This window comes from Salvia hispanica, chromosome 2 (assembly GCF_029641045.1).
Source record: "Salvia hispanica isolate PSC_SH4W2 chromosome 2, Shi_PSC_v1, whole genome shotgun sequence".
Lineage (NCBI taxonomy): Eukaryota > Viridiplantae > Streptophyta > Magnoliopsida > Lamiales > Lamiaceae > Salvia > Salvia hispanica.
This window is the reverse complement of record NC_142693.1, coordinates 41367935-41391159: the sequence shown is the minus strand read 5'-3', so window position 1 is coordinate 41391159 and position 23225 is coordinate 41367935. Positions and strand designations below refer to the sequence as shown.

Sequence of the window (23225 nt, the reverse complement as noted above, 5' to 3'; positions counted from 1 at the left end):
TCTTTTTTGCTACTATTTATTTTAAAATTAATTCAAGTACAACCTTAGTTTAAGAATATCCGTTTCAATAAATTCTTAATTTAGTATTGCAATTGAATTAATTTTAAAATAAATAAAAGAAAAATAGAACACCCCGACTTTTTCTGTGTTCTTGAAAGGACCGTCGTTTGTGCACTTTAATTTTTTTCGACCTCGTTTCTTTTGTCGAGAGAAGAATTTTACTTTTTGGGCCAAATAATTATTCTTTTCTAGCTCAATTTGAAACCCAATTGTTATGAGCCCAAAGCCCAATCAAGATTTTAAATGCATGAGATTTTCTTCCACTCAATCTGATACAAAGAAATCTGCCACGATCTGCACTTAAGTTTTAGCAAAACCCTAGCAACAATTTATATATTCCCACGTTCCATAATTTTTACTTTTCTTCTAAATTCTAAGAAAAACAAAAGAGATAGCAGAGGAGTAGGCAGCCGTGAGTTCTCAGATTTTGCTTCACAAATTTTTGATCCATCAAATTTAAGGTATATTCAAGTTCCACGTTTCTTTTTCTCCATGGCATTATTTGTTCATATTCATGTTAGTTCATCCACATGAAATTAATACAACACCTTGAAACCTTTTGAGAGAACTTTTTATGATCAAGCTCCAATCTTTGATTCACGATGAAGTACTTTAGCCTCCCTTTGAATCAAATCGTTTGCCAATTCATTAATCAACTCCGAAATTTAATAAAACTTGAATGGGGAAAAGGGGGGAGGCTGCTTGAGAAAAGAGAAGAGACTTTGAGGGAGGGAGATGAGTCTTAGTAACTTAGACTTAGCATTTTGTGAAAGTAATTTTTTTTATCAATTTTATGAAGAAGAGACGGGGAGGGAATTGCAAATTGGGTATGTGTTAGTTTTAGGAAGAGAGTTGCTGGTTTTAGATGATTTTCTTATTCTTTTTCCTTAGTTTTAGTTGGGCCTCAATCAATTGCTACGTATTGGACAAAAGGTTATGTTGGGTTTAGATGGGCTGAGCAATTGTTTTGGGCGACAGTAAATAATTTTTAAACTGAACAGTTTAAGGATTTATGTTTTCTCTACGAATGAACGAAGGATAATTTGAACACACACATTGGATGCATGCATCATTTTTTAAATTAAATTATTTTGTAAAGTCTAATTTTTGCATATTATGTTATTTAAAAAAGGGTGAACTTTTGCACATCGTTTGAGGTTGGAACAGGAAGGTGATTGAGGAGTTCAGCTTTTGAGGTGAGCTTTCTTTTTTTAAATAAGAGCAATGCCCTAAGTATATTCTATGTGAAAATGATATGAATATTTGTCATGCCGTGTTTTGTTTTATCTATGGAACCTATCTATTGTGGCTTTTGACATCTATGGATAATCGAATTCGGGTCTGACTAGGGAATGAGTCCCTACTCAGGCTAGTGTACACCAATGGGGATCGTGAGCCGTCTTTTGAGTTGGCCGGTCTAGTGACTTGGAATGTGGCCACATTCCTTGTCATCAATGGATCAGATATGGTAGACATCTATGGGAAAATGGTTGATCAACCAAATTTTACGATGGAAAGGATTTTAGTGTCTCGGACATTTTCAAAGTTAAAAACCCGAGGTCACTCAATGGTGGCATGATAAATACTTTTTATAAAATGTTTTCGGCATGAGTCCACTGAGTGCATCAAGTACTCAACGTTGCATTTGTTTTAAAAAATGTGCAGGTTGAGCTGTGACGAGCGCGGTAGATGTTGAGCAGAGCTGGTGAAGATTTGTGTTGCTTTTAAATGTTCAGAATATATTATGTCTTCATACATAATATTATTCTTCTCTCGAATGCTTCCGCTGAATACTTCCCCTTTCTTTCTCGCTTCTTTAACTCTCCCCCGGTCGCAATCAACCGTGTTTTCTATCCTTAGAAAATGTGGGCGTGACAAAGTGGTATCAGAGAAATTTTTCTTTCCGCTCTGGACCTAAGAGTCTTTTTTCAATCTTAGTCTAGACTCGTTTCCTGATGTGAATCAAATTGTAGTCCTTTATTGTATTGTTTTAACACACATTTTTAGGTGAAAAATGGACTCATTTTGATATATTGTAGGACAAAAGACCAATCCATAAGAGAGAGGAGGAAGAAAACAAAGGTCCGAATCTGATCAGTAATCAGCCCTGCAAGATTAACTTAAAATGCTTCTACAAGTCCACCATCCCATTCACCTTCGAAAGAGCTTCGCGTGGATACCTCGCACGCCTCAATCGGAATCCGGATGAAGAAGATACGGCTGTTTTATGAAGACTGCGCAATGCAGTGCAAAACGCGTGACCGGCCGTCAAAACGCGTGACCTGATTGAGAGTATGACAAAAGGCCCGATCGGGCGTTTTTCAAGGTGTAGATCGCCCGACCGGGCAATTGGTACTGGGCCTGTTTTTCGAGTCCTAGCTATTTAAATAGCTAGGGCACGACTTCCAATGCATCTTTTGGCGGCTGGAGGCAATTTTTAGAGAGAGAAAGAGGCTTGGAGTCCATTTTTGGGAGGAATAAGAAGAAGCTTGGGCTAATTTGTCCCTAATCTTGCCCATATGGTAGCATTTACTTGTTTTCTTGTATTGTTGCTCACTATGAGTGGCTAGATTTAGGGATTACTCCTAGTTAGTTAGGGGAGCTTGTAAATATGAATCCATGACTTTGTTTTGATTGATTTCCATGTTTTGGTTCTTTTCTATGTGCTTATTTTCAATCCGTGTTGGTTTTTCTAGGAACTTAACCCGGTAATGGCCTTAACTTCAATGTCTCTTTAACTTGGAGTAGGGAGCTAACATAGATAAGGAACCCTAGGCTAAAACTGATCAGGGGATAGTCCGGGGTGGATCTTGTGTGTTGAACGTTCGTAAAAGCCAATCCTGAGCTTACTATGCGACTGTAGGAGTGAGGGGTTGGTGAGTAGAGCCTAGGAGACGTGATCAGCTTATCCTAGGTGTAAAATTCCACGATCAATGATCAGTTGCGTGAGAGCGTAAAATCAACACGATCCCGATAAATATTGGAAAGTAATTAGACTTTAGGATTCATGTGAACAAGTAACCCAAAACAAGTTAGGAGTAGTCCCCCCCTCTTTATCGTGATTCCCTTGTATTTTTCCTTCTCGTTTCGTCTTTCACTCGCCACTAGATCAAAAAAACCCAAAATTAAACTATTTTATTGCTTTTTAGTTAGGTTTACTAGTTTTAGCAATTAATCTCCTCCCTGTGGGTTCGACACCTTTTATGATGCATTGCTTGCAGATGTGGTATTTTTAGGGATTTATTACTTGTTTTGTGTACTTAAATTGCACCCTAAAAATCACAACATTTCCCTAGACTTAAAAGTTTTGAATTGAAGGCTCAACATCCCGACTCGCCACGCTTAACCCTAAATGATGAGAACAGATTTGGCGGTTTCTTAAAAGCATTAAACCCCTAACCCTAAACCTTACACGGCGCCCTAAAGAACAGATATGGCGGTTTCTTAAATAACTCAAGGAGAAATGGTTGTATTTTGAAATGATGAGGAAAATAATTTGAGGATTGTTTAAGATATTTTTAGTGTCTCGGGCCTTTTCAAAGTTAAAACCCCGAGGTAACTCAATGGCGGTATGACATAACTGTTTTTATAAAATTATTTTGGCATTTGTTCACTGAGTACATCAAGTACTCAGCCCTGCATTTGTTTTCCATATGTGCAGGTTGAGCTGTGACGACTGCGGTGGGTGTTGAGCTCTTCATACTGGTATCCCACCAGAAGTCAGCTGACCCAGTTAGTTGGTAAGTCACACAAATCAACCGTTCCCTATCGTTGCATATCAGGATCGTGAAAATTCACTCCAATGCGCGTATCCATGTCTCGGCCTTTGCCGGCTCTCCCGTTCCATCGAAGACAGGTGGTTTTTGTTCTAGGAACAGTTTCACAATTTTACGATCAACCTGAAGTGGAGGAGATGGTGGTGGTGGGATGGGTTGTGTCACACTTTCCTCATCCACAGTCTGAGGGGTAGGCTCTCGGTCCTCATGTCTCATGTTACGTCAATTCTGATTTATCATCACACGAGTTATTATTGCACATATTCAAAATCCAACAGTAGTCATGTGGTATATTTGACAAGTAAGGACCAATGGACAATTGCACAGTAGAATAGTGAAAGGGAAAGGGCTCTCGCAAGACAGAATATCAAAAGTAAATCGCACAAAAGGATAGCAAGAGAGCAATGAAAATAGCATAGCAAAAGGCAATTGCTCAATAGTAGAAGGTAATTGTACATCATTATAAGGGCACAATAGGGTATCATAAGGCAGTTGTACAATAGAATGGTATAATACGATGGCACAATAAGATAGCAAAAGACACTTTGCGCAATAGTATAGTAAGGAATAATAAAAGATCATTGCACCATAGGATAGTAAAAGATGAAAATTTTCCCCATGGTATATCAAAACGTTGCCTCCAAGAGGTCTTAGTATTAATCACAACGAAGGCAAAAGAGTACAGCAAAACGTGGAAAGATAATGGTAAAAGTCAAGCAAAACATTAGAGTATCAAGACATGGGGAAAAACAAATCAATCTACTCCACAATTGTCATTTCTGATCATCTCCGTGCTCATCCACTTCCGGCTCCTCAGTCTCTTCAACACTTTCCTTATTTGAGTCTCGCTCCTCCTCGAGTGGTTCTGCTTCCTCGTTTTCCTCTCCGGCGCTTGAGGGTGGAGGGGTTATCGCGAGCATCTCCTCGACCTCCTCTCTTTCTATTCTTAAAGGGGCCGAAGTGCGCATCCTGAGCCTTGCTCTCTTGGGAGCGCGAGAGACATGTGGTTCCTTGTCGTAGCGATACTTCCACCGGCGGGCTTGACCCGGTTGAATTTTATGCGGAGGTGGACAACGTGGGGGTCCGTCGGATGCAGCCGCCATGGCCGGAAGTAGTACCCTAAAAGGCCGATCATGTCCCCTCGCGGTTCGTATTCAGGCGGGCTGTACCATGTAAACGATTCTGCCGCCTCAGCGACCCACTCCCTCCAAGGCGATGGTAGGGTATGGATGAGTATTGTGATTCCCGCGTGATGGGTGGCTCCCCTACGCGCGTAGGCATCCATCCAATGATCGTAAAAGTCGGTGACGTAGGTCATAAGGAAAGTCTTCCCATCCCACTCGTATTCTTTGTAGCTCTCAACTGGGAAGTTCTTGTTTCTGGCGCAACGATTTCGCATCGGAGCATAATACCGTTGGACCATCTACACAAAAGGAAAACTCAACATCATTGCAAGGGTAGAAGGAAACAATAAGGGTATGAGGTTTCAAAATATATGAAAGAAAACAATGAAGGAAACATAATACTGTTAGACCATCTGCATCATGTTCTCTGCATCTTTCTCATCTTTCATATCTTTTGAAACCTCCTTTTTTGTAGATGGTTCAACGGTATTATGCTCCGATGCGTAATTGTTATGCCGGAAATATGAACTTCCCAGTTGAGAGCTACAGAGAAAACGAGTGGGATGGGAAGACTTTCCTTATAACCTACGTCACCGACTTTTACGATCATTGGATGGACGCCTACGCGTATAGGGGAGCCACCCATCACACGGGAATCACAAGACTCATCCATACCCTACCATCGCCTTGGAGCGAGTGGGTCACCGAGGCGGCATAACCGTTTACATGGTACAGCCCGCCCGAATACGAACCGCGAGGGGACATGATCGGCCTTTTAGGGGTACTACTTCCGGCCATGGCGACTGCATCCGAAGGACCCCCACATTATCCACCTCCGCATAAAATTTTGTCTGGTCAAGCCCGCCGGTGGAATTATCGCTACGACAAGGAACCACATGTCTTTTGCGCTCCCAAGAGAGCAAGGCTCAGGATGCGCACTTTGGCCCCTTTAAGAATATAGAGAGAGGAGGTCGAGGAGATGCTCGCGATAACCCCTTCACCCTCAAGCCCCGGAGAGGAAAACGAGGAAGCAGAACCACTCGAGGAGGAGCGGGACTCAAATAGGAAAGTGTTGGAGAGACCGAGGAGCCAGAAGAGGATGAGGACGGAGATAATCAGAAATGATAATTCTGGAGTAGATTGCTTTGTTTTTCTCCATGTCTTGATACTCTAATGTTTTGCTTGACTTTTACCATTATCTTTCTACGTTTTACTTTAATCTTTTGCCTTCGTTGTAATTAATACTAATACCTCTTGGAAGCAACGTTTTGATATACCATGGGGAAATTTTCATCTTTTACTATCCTATGGTGCAATGATATTTTATTATTACTTACTATACTATTGTGCAAAGTGCCTTTTGCTATCTTATTGTGCCATCTTATTATATCATTCTACTGTACAACTGCCTTCTAATACCCTATTGTGCCCTTATATTTCGCTATTCTATTGTACAATTGTCTTTGTTACAATAATGTACAATTATCTTCTACTATTGAGCAATTGTCTTTTGCTATCATATGGTGCAATTGCCTCTTGCTATGCTATTTTGCCATTGCTTTCTTGCTATTCTTTTGTGCGATTTACTTTTGATATCATGTCTTGCGAGAGCCCTTTCACTAGTCTACTGTGTAATTGTCCATTGGTCCTTACTTGTCAACTATACCACATGACTACTGTTGGATTTTGAATATGTGCAATAATAACTCGTGTGATGATAAATCAGAATTGACGTAACATGAGACATGAGGACCGAGAGCCTACCCTTCAGACTGTGGATGAGGAAAGTGTGACACAACTCATCCCACCACCACCACCTCCTCCACTTCAGGTTGATCGGAAAATTGTGAAACTGTTCCTAGAACAAAAACCACCTGTCTTCGATGGAACGGGAGAGCCGGCAAAGGCCGAGACATGGATACGCGCATTGGAGTGAATTTTCACGATCCTGATATGCAACGATAGGGAACGGTTGATTTGTGTGACTTACCAACTAACTGGGTCAGCTGACTTCTGGTGGGATACCAGTATGAAGAGCTCAACACCCACCACACTCGTCACAGCTCAACCTGCATATATGGAAAACAAATGCAGGGTAGAGTACTTGATGTACTCAGTGAACAAATGCCAAAACAATTTTATAAAAATAGTTATGTCACGCCGCCATTGAGTGACCTCGGGGTTTTAACTTTGAAAAGGTCCGAGATACTAAAAATATCTTAAACAATCCTCAAATCATTTTCTACATCATTTCAAAATACAACCATTTCTCCTTGAGTTATTTAAAAAACCGGCATATCTGTTCTTTAGGGTGTCGTTAAGGTTTAGGGTTAGCTGACTTCTGGTGGGATACCAGGATGAAGACCATGCCACGAGATCAAGCGAATGGGATGGCTTGGGAGGGTAGGTTTTAAGACGGAAATATACAAAAAGTACATACCAAAGAGCTACCGAAAAGCAAAGGCGGTTGAATTCTACAACCCAACCCAAGGGCGCATGTTTGTGACAGAATATGATCGCGCGCTTGGCTACATAACTCGATATGCACCTGATCAAGTTGATACCGACGAGAAGCTGGCCGATAAGTTCTGTGAGGGTCTATGGCATGAGATAAAGATGTCATTGGCTAGTCGTGGGAGACATACCTACGCAGAAGCGTTAACCCTTGCACTAGAGATTGAGGTGGCTATGCCCAAGGTGAGAGTGAAGAAAACCAATACTTTGGCATTTCCGCCAGCACACCACTCCCAAGAAAAGAGGAAGTGGGATGAGAGTAGGACCCCATATGACAATAAAAGTTACTAGTCTACTCTGAATCGACCCCAATATGGGAGAGGGCAAAATACATCTAACCAGAGAGGAGACTTCCGACCCAAGGCGCCAAAATGCAATGTGTGCTCCAAGTACCATTTCGGAGAGTGCAGGCTTCATAACACTATTAAGTGCTATAACTGCGGAGGAAATGACCACTTCTCTAGGAGTGTCCGTGTAAGAATGTGGGAATGGGGTCGAGGCAGAATAATCAGGAATCCCGTCAGCAGCCAAGGGCACCGCAGGGTGAACCAAGGGGAAATTGCGATCAACCCCCGCAGCAACAACAACCTTACCGCCCAAGACTCCCCTCCCAGGCTAGAGCATACACGTTGAGTCAGAAACCTGGCAGGTATGTGCAAACTTCTCGACACCCCTTTTGTGGTATTGTTTGACAGGGGCGCATCGCATTCTTTCATCTCAGAACTATGTGTAGCCACTTTAAACTTGCCTGCTGACAAATCTGAGCATAAGATGATGGTGACCTCACCAGTGGGGGGGGGGGGGGATAATAGAGATTTCTTGAACTTGCTCGAACGTAGAAATTGCTACGGGAGAACTTAAGTTAGTCGCTCACAACTTACAAGTCGTGGAAATGGAGGATATCGATATAATTTTAGGAATGGACTGGTTAACCGTGAATTTTGCGACTATTCGTTGTAAGGAGAGACATATATCTCTACAAGCCCTGGGGAAGGAACCAACAATATACTATGGAATCTCGATGAACCGGTGAACAGCTATAATCTCCGCACTTCAAGCTACCACAATGATGAGAAAAGGGCATCCTGCCTATCTCGTCTACCTCCACGGAGAGGAGAAAGAGGAAAAGACAGTGGAAGATGTCGCTATCGTGCGGGAATTCCTGGACGTTTTTGTTGGGACTACCGCAGCGGAAGACACGAAAATCAAACAGGTCCTAGAACGGATCTATTTAGGTGATTATGCATTCGACTCCAATTTCATGCAATATTCATAGATCTATAGATATAACATCAAATAAACACATAATCATGCATATTCGATGTAGATTCGATTGTTACCTCATAATCCATCATTGGATTGACGTTGCTAGCTGCACCACCCGGAGATCCTTGGTTTATCGACCACGAATCTTCCGTACTATTCCCTCGTCCTTGGTTCTCCATCCGTGTGGGCGGATCTTAGAAAACCAATTAAATAACTTTGAATGAATCTAGGGAAACCCAATACAAACACCAAATTGTCTAGATCTAATCCTATGAATTAGGATAGATCAAGAACAATAATCAAAACCCTAATTCTCCCACAACTATGGCTCGAAAATCGAGACCAAGTGAGAGAGAGAGGAGGCGCCGATTTTGGCGGCTAGGGTTAGGGTTTAGTGTGTCTAGGATTGTGTGCTAGGGTTTCCCTTTCATTCATTATTTATAGTGGACCTTATTGGGCTAGTAAGGGGATCCATGGAATGACTTAAGTGTTCGGCTCACCCATTAGATAAATTGCTAATTAAATCAAATGACCCATGATTTAATATATTATCAATGGAATATTATTTTATTCCACTAAAGAATAATATTGCACTCCCACTTAAATCACCAAATTACAAATAACTTGGGTCCATTTTATTTTATAATATTTCCCGCGTTTAAGATTATCTTGATCCATCAATTTAATTCTTTTGTCTGCTATGTGACTAGAATTAAATTAATTCTCCAAAGAGTTTTTCTAGTTTGAAACTTTATTTATTATTCGTGGAATAAATTCCAACTGCGCAGAACCCTGCACCACGAAGGAGCAGGAGGAACATCTGATCGAACCACCCCAACTGACCAGTTAGTTTTTCTTTTTGATTTTTTTTAGTGTTTCTTTTATTATGTTATTATGTTTTTCTTTGGTGCATATGTTATTATGTTTTCCTTTGTGTTTAGTCGTGAGCATGTTACCTCACACTTAGCCTACTGCGTAGTCTAAGTGTGAGGAGTTTATATGTTTATATATCATGTTTGTAAAATATTTTGTTCTGTTTTGTACATCTATGTTTATATCTGAAACTCTCCCACTTAGCCTATTGCATAGTCTAAGTGTGAGAAGTTTTTAGATATAATATGTGTTTGTTATAAGTGTGTGTCCGTCATACTAGCCATTCCCACTTTTCATTTCACAGCCCGTATCTGGGGCAGACACTTGTGAAGTGAGAGGGGGGAGCTAATGGCCAGTATGACATGTATATATGTGTTATTTGAGTCAGTGCATATTAGTTTTTTTTAGGGTTTGTTAGGTCTAGGAATTATGTGTTATGTTTTATGAATGGGCTTAAAACTCAACTGCCTCGAACTGACGGTGAGGGGAATTGAGGGAGATAAGACATGCCGGAAAACGGAAACCACCCCCTCCAGTAACCCCTAGTCAGTATAGATGATGCAAGTATGAAGGAAAAACCCAACCCTTAGGTCAGACACGAAAGCCCTCTTAAAAGGTGAGTTAAAGGCCTAAGGTGGAACCACTTTCCACTAAATACTGAAAAAAAAAGAAGAGAGGCTACCACATGATGTCTAGGGCAAGGTGACCGCGTGTAGCAAACCCTGAAGGCAGTAGGAAACCACCTCGAAAAAAAAAAAAAAAAAAAAAAAAAAAAAACCCTACCTTTAGAACCCCACTTTCTAGCCTGACTTATACCCCGAAATAACCCATCAGCCACTGGAACTATGTGCGTGCAAAGCATAAGGCAAGGAGGCAACTGCCCAGGAGGACATACAAAAGGAACCAGCTGAAGAAAAGAAAGAAGGAGAAAATCGATCTGGAATTTCCAGGTCCAAAAAATAAAGAAGGAATAAGGGTGGCAAAGCCACAAAGAAGAAAATTGAAGAAAATGGTCGCAGATACTTGACCATTAAAAGACGAAGGAGGAAGAAGGAATAAGGGTGGCGAAGCCACAAGGAAGCTACTGACCAATTGGAGGCCAATGTCAGAAATTGTCCGGCCGAAGAAGAAGCCCTAGCCAGAAGCCCGAATGCACACAGTTCTCCCTCATCAAAATAAAAAGTTAGTTTTTGAACTTAGAGCCTTAGGGACAACTACCCCAAATGCTACAAGCCACTAGCCCCATTACAAGCCTTAAAGACCTTCGGGAGCTGCATGTGAGATCTGAGTCCGAAACATCTGTGGTTTAGCATTGAGAGAAAACAGTCCTAACATCCCCTGTGAGGAATGAGTGACTGAGTGAACCCAGTGTTTGGCCTAGGATTGGGTGATCTTGACAAGCAGATATACTGACTGGGGAAGAAAAGGGGGGCGGCGGAAGTTCAAGGCTGCCTAAGGCCGGATTGCACCTGATCTCGAGGGGAAGGGTGGTTGAAAATATAGCCTGTTCTGTGTGTTTAAGTTAACTATGTGTATGTGTTTGTGTCGTTAGTGTTTTCTTTTCTTTTGCGTCAGAGTCTTGAGTCTAGCTAGGTAGAGTCGGTCAGGGGGAGTAACCAGGCTCGAATTCGACTTATTTCTTTTTGTTTGTCTTCACGCTTGAGGACAAGCATGTGGTAAGTGTGAGCAGTTTGATAAGTCGTATTCTAAGCCTTGGTTACTGGTCAGTATGTCGTGAAATACATGTATTATCTACAAAACAGTTGCTTAAGTGTGCAGGATTGAAGGATCCAAGTCAGTAGGTGACGATTCGTGTGACGAAAGTGAAAAGGGCACTAGAAGGGTGCGACACTGACCAGAATGCACGCCAGAGAAAAGGCTCGAGATGGAGAAGGAGGATAGCTGGGATGATTATTTTACAAGGGCAAAAAGGTCACAATGCGGGAGAAGTCTACCCTAAAAGCAAGGGCAAGCCTCCCTATAAAAGGAGCCATTTGGAGAGAGAGAAGGAGTTCGGTTCGGAGTTTGACAATCACACTTAGTAGAATTCTCTCTAGAAGATCCATCCTTCAGCATTATCTTACCTCTCGTTCCTCGCCACAGCCATGGTCACTTGACGTCCAAGAGTCTGCCGGAGAAGTCATCAGTTCGCCTTTCCAGCCAGTTATCGCAGTAGTATAGTAGTATCATCGCCCGGAGTGGCACAAACAATCTTAATCGCCTTCTTAGTTAAAGTTTACTTGTTTGCATCGCTAGTTATTCTGCAAACACTCATCGTTGGTGCTCTTTTGAAGTACTTTGTTAAATTCCAGCTTTTACGTTATGAAGTTTCTATTTCGCATGTCACTTTGGTTTGAGTTTGCTTCATTCTGCCTAGGGAAGTTAGATTTAGTTATTGCTTTCAATTTCTAAGTGTTTTCTCATCGGAAGTTGTTTGATTCGAAGTGTAGCTATGTTTTGTGAAGTTCTCGTGCATGAGTTTCTTTTCTGCGTAGTGATTACCACCTTGCATGTCAGTCAGTAGAAGCAAAAGTTGCAGTTACCGTTTAATTTAAGTTTAAGCATTTTAATCGATGGATCTTGAGTTTGAATTCATGAATCTGAAGTTTAGTTATGGTGTCTGTGTTCATATGATTTTTGTCAATACTTGGTGAAGAAGAAAACGTCAAAATCAACTTTAGTTTGAACCATTTTTACTTTTAAGTTACTTTTTACTTTTGTTCCCTACTTTTCAGAGGTACTATCCAGACCTGTCAGAAAGCCCCCAGCCATCAGATACACCTTGTTGTCTAACTTTCCCCTTTTAGTAACTGTCTACCTTCCATATGTCTCTGATACACCTTGTCCCCTATTTTCACGAACACTCCCACATGTCTGTTATTTTCCCGCCTACTAGTCAGTAGAGTACTACCTTATTTCCTGTCTAGGTAAAATCTCTACCCAAGCGTGGTAGCTAACCAAACACCCAGGAAAGTCACCACAGTTATCTAAACGTGTCCATCCTCGTGGGATTCGACCCTTACCTCCGCTATACTAATCAGTAGAAGTGGGTTGAGGAAATTTGTTTGAAGTCCGGTCTCGGTCGTCGTATCAACGACTCAGCTGGGTCGGGAATCTCTTCCTGATCAGTTGGATACACTCCAATTCCACATGCGAAACCATCGAGGACATAAGACCCAGACCGAACCCATCAGAGATTCATCGAATTTCCCTACTTGACCTTCTTAGTAAGAAGGCTTAGACTTGTTTATCATATTTCAATAATAAACCATTTATATTATATTATTTATTCTCATAATTAGGTAAACAAGTGGAAGTGGCGTTTCTCGTATACATGCACAAGCTGACTGTACAAAGGCATGTACGCTCGAAGCATCTTTTAGTATACAAACCCCAACAGTTTTTCCCAAAGTGTTGTCTGGGCCACCGCCAGATCGACAATTGGAGTTCACAATTGACCTTGGGCCAGGGTCCGCACCTATGCCCAAAGCACCATATCGAATGACGCCTAAAGAGTTGGAGGAACTCAAGATACAACTTCAAGAGCTTATGGACCTAGGTTTCATTAGACCCATTCTCACCATGGAGCGCATTGGTGCTCTTTGTCAAGAAGAAGGATGGGTCGATGAGGATGTATCAACTATAGAGAGTTGAAAAAATTGACCCTCAAGAACAAGTATCCACTGCCAAGGATAGATGACTTGTTCGATCAACTCCGATGAGCCGGTGTGTTCTCAAAGATGGACTTAAGGTCCGGATATCACCAATTGAGGGTCCGAAGGGAGGACATACCGAAGACTGCTTTCTGCACAAGATATGGTCACTATGAGTTCATTGTGATGTCGTTCGGACTAATGAATGCACATGCAGCATTCATGGACTTGATGAACCGAGTATTCCATCCATACTTGGATGTGCGATGAATGTAAAATTTTGTGACTATAATGAACGTGGAGGTGCAAAATGCCTAGAACAAGGCCAGTAACCTAAGGGGAAGTCGACGTACTGTGATTCGACAAAACATGAAAATGCACGAACCATTTACCTTGGAAACAAATTTCTTTTTATTCTTGACAAGATACTACCTCCATACTCCCATCTTTTGATATATATATCCATCTGCATCATGTTCTCAGCATCTTTTGAAACCTCGTACCCTCATTGTTTCGTTCTACCCTTGCGATGATTTTGAGTTTTCCTTTTGTGTAGATGGTCTAACGGAATTATGATCCGATGCGTAATCGTTACGCCAGAAACAAGAACTTCTCAGTTGAGAGCTACAGAGAATACGAGTGGGATGGGAAGACTTTCCTTATAACCTAAGTCACTGACTATTACGATCATTGGATGGATGCCGCGTATGGGGAAGCCACCCATCACTACTAGAAAATCCACCTTTTATGACACCTAAAACTGCACTTCAATCTTTCCTGAGAAATAGTGTGTAATGGCAATAGGTAGCGTCATGCAATACTAGTCTAAACTACACTAATGTTCTACGCTGAAAACTTACAAAATAATCCTATAAATATTTGAAATTACAAATTTTTCCTGTTACTTTATTTAATTTATATTTCCACCTACGAATTTCTATAAAGTATATTTACATCCATTAAATACTTAAACTTTACATTTTTCTTTAATATGTATAATTAAGAACTTCCAACGTACAAAAATCATATGAAACTATTAATCATTCAACAAAAAATTCTTATACAACTCATTCGAATAAAAATCAAATTAGAAAATACAAAAATCCAAGTGCCTATTTGCTTCTACTAAAACACAAACAATACTATTACTAAAAATTGCAACATCCCAATCTATCCGAAGTGCTCAAAATATTTGTTGATACATTGCTTATCTCTTTAGAGAGTGAGTTTTGATCCTCTTCTACATGTCCAAAGAGCACAAAAAAAATATGAGCACTCTAAATAGTAGTATTCCAAGTATATGTGAAACAAATATGAATGGGCACAAAATACCAAGTTTGTGTTCTCCCCTCCTGTAACAGTCACAGACACAATAGTAACTTTGGTTAAATATAGAATTCCCATGAGAATAACCATCTTCCTGACATTACAACATAAACCAGCTCTCGTACCTTCAATGCGAGAATCCTAGAAAAACAACTCAGTTCTGCAGTGAATGTCCCACAAGTTGTCAATATTGTTGCTCTATTTCCTTCTGTGCAGTAAGTTCATCACTCTGGAAAAAAAATGTTACAACAAGGATGCAATGGTGATTCTCAACTACAACATGCTTATCTCTATATGACCATTATACCGAAGTAACTGAAATCAACTAATTCATCAACTTCATTAACTTATTAAATTCTGACTCCCCAATATATACATGTTAACCTAATATCATTCCCTTAAATGTAAACACACTTCACAAAAGGAACAAATCACATACTTCACTTCTTAGCTTTGTTCTCTCATCTGTACTCAATGTTAACTAAGGAAATCTTTCTTCATGCAATCACCACTCACACCCTATCATTATTTCATTCTTATTACATAGCCTAACTTCACCATATAACAACAAGATGAAATTACAAGCATTCAAGTTCATATCCTAGAGTGATATTCCATGAGAAGAAACACTCTCATCTTAATACTACAAACATAAACCTGCCTCTGACATTATATGCAATAATCGTAGGAGCTGGAAATCTTACCTAAGTTAGTTCTCCATGCCATGTCGTACAAGCTGCCAATGATATTGAACTCTTTCCTTTCTATGCAGGAAGTTCAGTACCCTGGAAAAATAAGTTTGCAATAATGATTCTCAACTGCATCGTGCTTATCTCTAGATGGAAAATTATATTGAATCAACCATTACATTGAAAACCACTAGCCTGTCTGCCTATACTCTGATTCCCCTAATATATCAACGTTAACCTTGTTCCAATCCCTACAATTACCTGAAATATTTTCTGGTTTTAAATTGGTATGAATCAGGACAAGATTATGCATAACTGCTAGGTAAACAAATATTAAAAGCAAGATATCAAGGCATGCATCTATACTTTGTAAATAGAGTAGAGAGTGAGGTGTAACATTAGTGTTGTGGAGTTGCCTCTGGTCATTCATGTGAGGATTGACAATGTTGGATTCTTCAAGATTGCTAAATCTGCCAAGGACCAACACATAAGAAAATATCAAGTTGAGTTATTATAAGCATCTAACATGAAATGAAGAACCCCTTGCCTTAGGCTCATATGATGATAGAGTATTGGGAATCATCACAACAACTTCATTAAGAGTTCCACCCACCTCGATTTTATTCACATAAGCACTTGTACAATCAGGCACTTAGCACATGTGACACTAAAGTTTGGCATTACAATTTTCCAACAATTAAGATAACACTCACGATTACACTCATTAAAATTTACATGATTAGACCCATCAACAGATCATAAAACAAAAATTGGGCAACCGAGGAAATTGCAGTCAACAATTAGTTTGTCACAAATTTAGGCGCCCAATATTTATGAACCAAATGCAAGTGGTAAATATCATCAATTTTACACAAAAGTTTGCAATAACTCAAAATCAATTATACAAAAATACGATGAATCAGAATAAATATAGCTAGATAAAATCACAAAAAGCCCTATTTCTCTCTATCAATAATCGCTCACTGAGAATTAACATCGACACATTTATAGAAAAAATTTGAGTTGAACTCTGGAAGTTTACCCTGAACGATATTGGAAAATCCAAACGGTGGGGCAGACCGCTTCCTCGTCTTCTTTTAACCACCCATCGCATATCGAATTGATTTTTAGAATGGGTAAAAAATCAACAGAATTGATGGTTTATCTTTGTGAATGGGATTGAGGAGAAGCACATAGATTGACAGAGGTGAAATACGAGATCTGTATTTCCATGTTTGCTGGAATCGAGCGGGACATTTCACCTCTCAAAAGAGGGAATTTTATTTTATGGAGTATTTTTTTGTACTTGTGTTTGGGTTTGCCGCTCATATTAATTTTGGGTGAAACTTATGGAACTTAACAAAAGTTCCATTAAGCTAAAGTCTTTATTACATTTATTTTTAACTGTGGTATTAGTATTCAATATCAATGCATAGAAGGCTAATGCATTGTGAGGGTATTTGTGGTGGCATCTTTAATAAAGTGTGGTAAAGAAAATGTAGCGACAGACAATTTATCTAGTAGTGCATCACGCGGGAATCACAAGACTCATCCACACCCTACCACCCCCTTAGCGCGAGTGTGAGCCACCCATCACGCGACTCATCTAACCCTATCATCCCCTTGGAGCGAGTGACATGGAATGTGGCCACAAACATGACATGGAATGTGGCCACAAACCAGGTCACTAGACTCGCCAACTCGTACGCTGGCACACGGTCTACCATAGGTGTACACTAATCCAAGTAGGGTTTGCGGCCCTACGAGGACCCGAATTTGATTTAAATAATGATGGCCAAAGCCACATCAGATAGGCACGTTAAAATCAAAACACAACATGATAAATATAGTTTCATTTCCATCGATAAAATATTTAGGACATTGTCCTTGTTTAAAAGAAAGTCCACCTCAACTGCTTAATTCACAAGTATTTTCTTCCCTTCGGTGTCACGTTTCGCGTGCGAGATATCACCTTTAGATAACACATATATCAACAATCAGTCTCAACACCCAACCTAAAAATCATGCATGCCCTGAACGTTCCTTTCACCACTCACTCGCTTTATCTACACTTACAACCAAGGCATGCTCACCATATTAATTTATTCATCATGCTTTCACACATACATATTCATACTTTCAACTTCAGATCTATAAGAAATCCATAGTCATGCCCCAAACGTGCGCACACTTACACACAACACATGCACACACACACATCGACACACACGCATGCACACATACTTTCTATTCATCAATTAAATTATCTTTTCGCTCGATCTACATGCATGAGGGTTTCAACATTATTGACTAATTGATTAGACATGAAAAGGTGGGTCAAAAGTACCTTTTCTTGAAGAAATCGAAAGATAGAACAAATATTAGCTTTGGTTCTTCAACGATTCTTGAGTTTTCAACTTCAATTCTATGCAATAGATGAAGAATTCTTGAAGATGAATGGAAGATAAATTGAGAGAGTGGGAGAGAGAGTGGGCGTGAAGGAGAGGAACGTGGGATGTGGGGGCTAGGGTAAGGTTTTTCTTTTGTGTCATATATATATTGATATCTCCAAGATTTTGATTTTCCAAATAAATAGAACCTCCAAGATTTGATTCCACAATTAAATATTGTGGGATTAGAGGAAGAAGAGAAAATAGCGTGAAGTTGAGAGAGTAAAAATAGGCGACTTTTGCCTATAAAAAAGGTGTGGGATTTAATTTAAATTTTCTTGGAGAGAAGTATACCATAAAATGGAAGAAAATAATAAATCCTACCATTAAGAGGGAGGGGGCGATTTTTATGCTTCTCCAACAAAGATTTAATTTGATTCCTAATTTAAATAGATATGGAAAGATTTATTTAGATATAGTAAGATTTGCTAGGATTAAATTGAATTTAAATTCATGGAAAGAGTTAAACAAGGAATCAATTAAATCCACAAAATAATTCATTCTTCTATTTAATAGGAGAATTCGAAATTCTCAAGGGGAAAGAAGATAGGGATAATTTGGTTTGGATTTAATTTGGACAAATATTTAATTAAATTCAAGAAAATAGAATTCCTTTCCAACAAATGGTGGTGGTCGAAATTTCCAATTAAAATGGCTAGAATAATTATTGATAAACCTATTTAGATTCACTCACACTTTAAAAATTATTCCCTCCATCCGGGAATAGGAGTCTCGTTTTTCCATTTTAGTCCTCCCGCGAATAAGAGTCCCGGTTCACTTCTACTATAAATGGTAATAGGGTCCCTGAAGGTGCTGGCAGCGGAAGCGGGCGCATAATAAATCACATAATTTTCAGATCTATTTAGCAGATTATTTAGACAAAACCTATTCGCGTAATTATCACATGTATCATGCTCATAACTTGAATTAATCATGCTTTAAGAATATTGAAACCTAAAACATGCTTTTCTACGGAGCAGAAAAATACCTAATTAATTCTCCAAAGAATTGAAGATGGCTAGCTTCTTCTCCACGTGATGCTTTGAGTACTAAACCACAAATCTTCTCTCTGGTTCCCGAACTGTATCCCAATATCAGTGTGGGCTGATCTTACTAGAATACTAGGACTTAAATAAAGAAGACAGAAGAAATCCTTTTTGGAATAGGAGAGGAATTCGAAAATTCCTACAGCTTGTGACAGCTGAAATTTTCAAAAATTTTAGCAAATAAAATTGTGTTTTTCTGTCTCCTTTATTCTCCTATTTATATTAAGTTCCTTTTGGGCCCAGACAGGGATCTATGAAAGGTTTTGGATATGGGCTCATCCAATTTACTTTTTACTAATTAAATTGAACCCACAATTTAATATAAGTTATAATTGGAATATTACGAGCAGCCACTACAGAAGTAATATTGAACTCTCCCCATCCAAATCCGAAATTACAAGTAATCCGGGTTTCCGTTTAACTTTCATTTCCCTGCTTAAGATTAAAATGTCCATTAATTAATTAATGTCTGCTATTGACTTAATTAATTAACTTCTTATTAATTCCAAGAGTGGACTTAGCATGAAACGCTTATTTATTATTCATAGAGTAATCACACTCCAACTAGCTAGGTTCCGAATAATAAAACCTTGTTTCGCGCTCCTCTTGAGGACATTATCAAACGAGACTCAGCTCGCGCACGATTCAATATAATAGCAATCCTAGCACCGCTAGGTATCGATCACCACTACCCAATATATCAGGATAATTGGGTTACGAAAAACCCGCACCATTTGATAAGTCAAAGTAGTGCATAATCAATACCGTATGCTCAATGCTAACCTACATTGATTAAGAAACAAATATTTATCAAGACCTCGCCTTTCAGTAGATAGCCTAAGGCAAGTCTTGCTGTTAGATCCGTTCAGTGCTATACCACACCAATGTCATCTTATTTCAGTAAGGCTTAGAAATATGCGGACTGACATTGCAACCTTTCTCGATGGATAGTCAAATTCCATCTAGGTTGTGAAATTCATCTTTTTCTTTGTTTAGAACTGACCGTGTTACCTTAAAGTGGACGACGCCCACAACCGGTCTACTAAAACAAAGACATAGACTTTGTTAAGTTAACTTATACACTTAAACATGCATTAACATCCATTAAATGTAAAACATAACAACATTATGACAAAAATAATCTGTTTTATTTATTGGAAAATAAAATAAGAGTTTTACAGTATTCAATCACTCGAAACGTGATTTCTAGTATACAAACTCTAACAATCTCCCACTTATACTCAAAACACTTTCGAGTATACAAAAAATGTGCTAACGTCTAAATCTCCCACTTATACTGAAAGCGGATTGAGGTCTTGAATTAGTCGAACTCCCATTCCTTCAACATGGCTTTCATACGGCTTTACCGCTAATGCCTTCGTGAAAGGATCTGCCAGGTTGTTCTCTGACTCAATCTTGACCACTTGTATGTCTCCTCTCTGCACTATATCTCGAATGATATGATACTTCCTCTCTATGTGCTTGCTCGCTTTATGAGCACGTGGTTCCCTCGAGTTTGCCACAGCACCAGAATTATCACAATAAATGGTGATGCTCTTGGGCATATTCGCAACCACACCTAAGTCCAGAAGGAAATTCTTAAGCCATACAGCCTCTTTTGCAGCCTCCGAAGCGGCCACATATTCGGCTTCCATGGTAGAGTCTGCAATGCATTTCTGCTTTACACTCTTCCAAATTACGGCTCCACCTCCTAAGGTAAACACATATCCGGAAGTTGATTTCCTCGAATCTACATCAGATTGAAAATCTGAATCTGTATATCCTAAAGGACAGAGCTCGGCTGCATTGTAAACTAGAACATAGTCCTTAGTCCGATTAAGGTACTTGAGTATGTTCTTTACGGCAGTCCAATGTCCTTGGCCGGGATTTGATTGATATCTTGCTACCATGCCAACAGCAAAGCAGATATCGGGTCTAGTACAAAGCATAGCATACATGAGACTACCAACTGCCGAGGCATATGGTATCCTTCTCATCTCTGCTATCTCAGATGCTGTCTTAGGACACATCTCTTGAGATAAATGGATGCCATGTCTAAAAGGTAGGAAACCTTTCTTGGAATCTTGCATGCTAAAGCGTCTAAGTACTGTTTCGATGTAAGATTCTTGGGATAAGCACAACATTCTCTTACCTCGGTTCCTAAGAACCTTGATACCGAGAATGTGTCCCGCATCTCCCATATCTTTCATCTCGAACTGGCTGGACAACCAAGTTCGCACTGATGACAACATCTTTTTATTGTTTCCAATTAGAAGAATGTCATCTACATACAAAACTAAGAACACAACATTTCCTTTTTCAATCTTCTTATACACACAGCTTTCATTAGGGCATTTTTCGAATCCAAACTTTTGAACGGTTTGATCGAAACACTGGTTCCATGATCTAGACGCTTGCTTGAGGCCATAAATGGCCTTCTTAAGCTTCCAAACCATATGTTCCTTGCCCTTTATCACATAGCCTTCGGGTTGTTCCATGTAGATGGTCTCCTCAAGACTCCCGTTTAAAAACGCAGTCTTAACGTCCATCTGCCATACTTCCCAATCCATGTAAGCTGCTATAGACAAAAGTATACGGATCGATTTGAGCATGGCCACTGGGGAGAAGGTCTCATCGTAATCGATGCCTTCCTTTTGGGTATACCCCTTAGCCACTAGTCTTGCCTTGAAGACTTTAACTCGTCCATCGGGTCCACGTTTACGTTTATATATCCACTTGCTCCCAATGGCAGTACAGCCTTCGGGTAGGACAGACAAATCGTAGACGTCTTTGTCTACCATTGATTGTAGTTCCGAATCCATTGCTTTCACCCATTCGCAATGATCGACATCTGCCTGCGCCTCTGCAAAATTCCAGGGATCAAGTACATTGCTGTCCGAGGAGTGATCCATGCACTCACCCAAACCGATGTATCTATCGGGCTCATGAGAGACCCTCCCACTGCGGCGCGGCACTACAATATCTGGAGTATTAGTTGAAATTTGTGGAATTGTTGTTACACTAGGTGATTGTTCTTGGTTAATGGAAGTTGTGACTTGAGTTAGCTCTTCAAGAGCTATCTCACTGCTGGACTTATGATTTATTACATAGTCTTCCTCTAAGAATGTGGCATGAGTGCTCACAATCACTTTCTGATCTCTGAGACTATAGAATTCATAAGCTTTCGTTCCTCTAGGGTATCCTATAAACACACAAACCTCAGTCCTAGACTCCAGCTTAGTTGGATCCTTTTCCAATACATGAGCCGGACACCCCCATACTCTGAGATGTTCTAGATTGGGTTTTCGCCCATTCCACAACTCATATGGGGTAGTAGGAACTGATTTAGAAGGTAAGTGGTCTAAGAGATAAGTTGCGGAAAGCAACGCATGCCCCCAAAACGAAACAGGTAACCGTGCATAACTCATCATCGAGCGGACCATATTTAATAAGGTCCTATTCCTTCTTTCAGCTACGCCATTCTGCTGGGGTGTGCCCGGCGCAGTCGTTTGGGATTGAATTCCCGCCACTGATAAGTAGTCCAAAAACTCGGCACTTAGGTACTCGCCTCCGCGATCAGATCGCAGGCATTTGATAGTCTTGCCATGACGCGTCTCTACTTTAGCCTTAAACTCCTTGAACTTGTCAAAAGTTTCAGACTTGTAGCGCATCAAATAGACATATCCAACTTTCGAGAAGTCATCTATAAAGGTGACAAAGTATCGATAGCCGCCCCTTGCCTCGGTTGACATTGGTCCACACACATCAGTATGAATGAGCTCAAGTACTTCCTTGGCCCTATTCCCCTTTGACCTAAAAGGTCTCTTAGTCATCTTGCCTTCGAGACAGGATTCACACTTCGAAAACGGTTCCTTCTCAAGACCTTTAATAAGATCTTGATCAACCATCGCATGAATCCTTCTTTCGTTGGCATGACCAAGTCGTAGGTGCCATAAGTACGTATCATTCATTGAACTTGAAGGTTTTTTTCTTTTCTTAGAAATTTTCGATGTAGCATTGAGTTCAGATTTGCGTTGATTAAATTGTGTAGAAGTGATCGTGTACAGATTATTTTCCATGATACCACGACAGATATAAGAACCATCTTTCTTAATAACGCAATTGTCATTAAAAGAAATCGAATATCCATCAAAAGACAATTTAGAAACTGAAATTAAATTTCTTCTAAAAGAGGGTATCAACAAAACATTCTTCAAAATCAAAAATCTATCACTAGAAAAACGTAAATAAACGTCTCCCACTGCAACGGCCGCCACTTTTGTAGCGTCGCCCAGCTGGACTTCGATCTCACGATCATGTAGCCGTCTTGTCACCTGCATTAAGTCAGGATCAAAATATATATGATCAGTTGCTCCAGTATCAATAACCCAAGTATGAGTAGATGTCGAAGCCAAACATGACTCGACTACTAGAGCATGGTGCATACC

At 40.0% G+C, this 23225-nt stretch overlaps 2 pseudogenes; one reads left to right on the top strand and one right to left on the bottom strand.

Moving 5' to 3' along the window:
• Window positions 1-4609: 4609 nt before the first annotated feature.
• On the bottom strand, window positions 4610-5259 carry LOC148932425 (uncharacterized; annotated as a pseudogene).
• A 176-nt stretch (window positions 5260-5435) lies between these two features.
• Window positions 5436-6085, top strand: LOC148932424 (uncharacterized; annotated as a pseudogene).
• The last annotated feature ends 17140 nt before the right edge of the window (window positions 6086-23225 follow it).